The sequence below is a fragment of the Pteronotus mesoamericanus genome, unplaced genomic scaffold, assembly GCF_021234165.1.
Source record: "Pteronotus mesoamericanus isolate MK-2021 breed Mesoamerican mustached bat unplaced genomic scaffold, CSHL_Meso_final contig_100, whole genome shotgun sequence".
Classification (NCBI taxonomy): domain Eukaryota; kingdom Metazoa; phylum Chordata; class Mammalia; order Chiroptera; family Mormoopidae; genus Pteronotus; species Pteronotus mesoamericanus.
In genome coordinates, this window is record NW_026554999.1 from 18,311,277 (window position 1) to 18,312,637 (window position 1,361).

Sequence of the window (1,361 nt, forward strand, 5' to 3'; positions counted from 1 at the left end):
AAACTACAACAGTGGGCATCGGTCCCACATGGCCAGTGGTCTCATCAAGCAGCTGATACAGGGTGGTATTCTGCACACACCCCACTCACATTACAGGTAAAGGACGCCATTCCCCCTGCTGCCAAGAGCAGACACAGCAGTGACATTGGCCAGGCAGCATATGACACACACACTTAAGCAGAATAAAGGAGCACACCTTGAATCCGAAACAGAGAAAGGCATTCCCACACAAGGCGATAAATCCAGACTGCTCTTCCCAACATGTGAGACCAAGGTCACATGGTTGGTGGGTGGCAGGAACAGGACTTTAACCTGGGTCTTTCTGGCACCAAAGCCCACAAGCTTGCTCACTGCATGAACACTGCAGTTCTGAGGAAGAGAGGGTCTCCGCCAGGCACCATCCAGGTCAGTCCTCTGGCCTCAGCACCATACCTCATCTGCCAAGGCACAGCCAGAGTCCTGAAAGACAGGCTGGGGGGCTTGCTCCCTCCCAGAACTTCTCTAGTGCAAATTCTAGACCTCTCCAACCTTGGCCCACACTCTAATGCCAAGAGTAATGTTTTTTTAACCTGGACTGGGATTCTTGTGCCCTGAAAAACTCCTAGGTACAGAAATTTAAAGCAGAATTCTGGACCCCCACCAGGGAAGGGAAAATGCGTAAAAGAAAAATAATACAGGGCAATCTAAAGAATTAGGGCAATTTTGTAAATAAAAGGACTTGTTAAGGACCATTCAGCCCTGAAGAAAATGAGATTGATGTGTGTAAATGCTTTATAAGAATCAGAAAAAGGAGAAAAGGGATCCGAAACCCTCTTGCTTCAGCTCAGTGCCTGCAGTCCTGTTTGAATATTAAGCCTCCACACAGTTGCTATGAGGCTTTTGTAACATGACCAAACTGCACTGACTAACTTGGGACAGGGTTATTATCTAAAATTTGCAGAGAAGGAGCCAGAGGTGAAAGGAAATTCAGTAGATGATCTGTGTCCATCATGTTCATTTTAGAAAAGCCATGTAAAATTTGGCATTCTGATTTTCCAGCTTCCTGACTAATGCTCAGCTTCTTAGGGAAAAATTACAGTGACCTCTCAGTTGTTGGCATGGTTCATGTGGAGGAGCAGCAGCACAGATGATCCCAAATAGTAACGCCCACTCTATACCTCCGGTGCGGGACATTTGCTTTGGAAGTTTCTTGTGGACCTTAGAATGAAGGCACCCTGTGTGGAAGTTAGTCCTGTCCTTACTTCACCTCCTCCCTACTCAAAGCCACCCCCTCCTGCTCCACGAAGAACTAGTGGCAGCAGATTAAGAGGAAGAGGCTGAAATTCTCTCCTGGGTTGGGATGGAGTATGGACGGAGGCAGG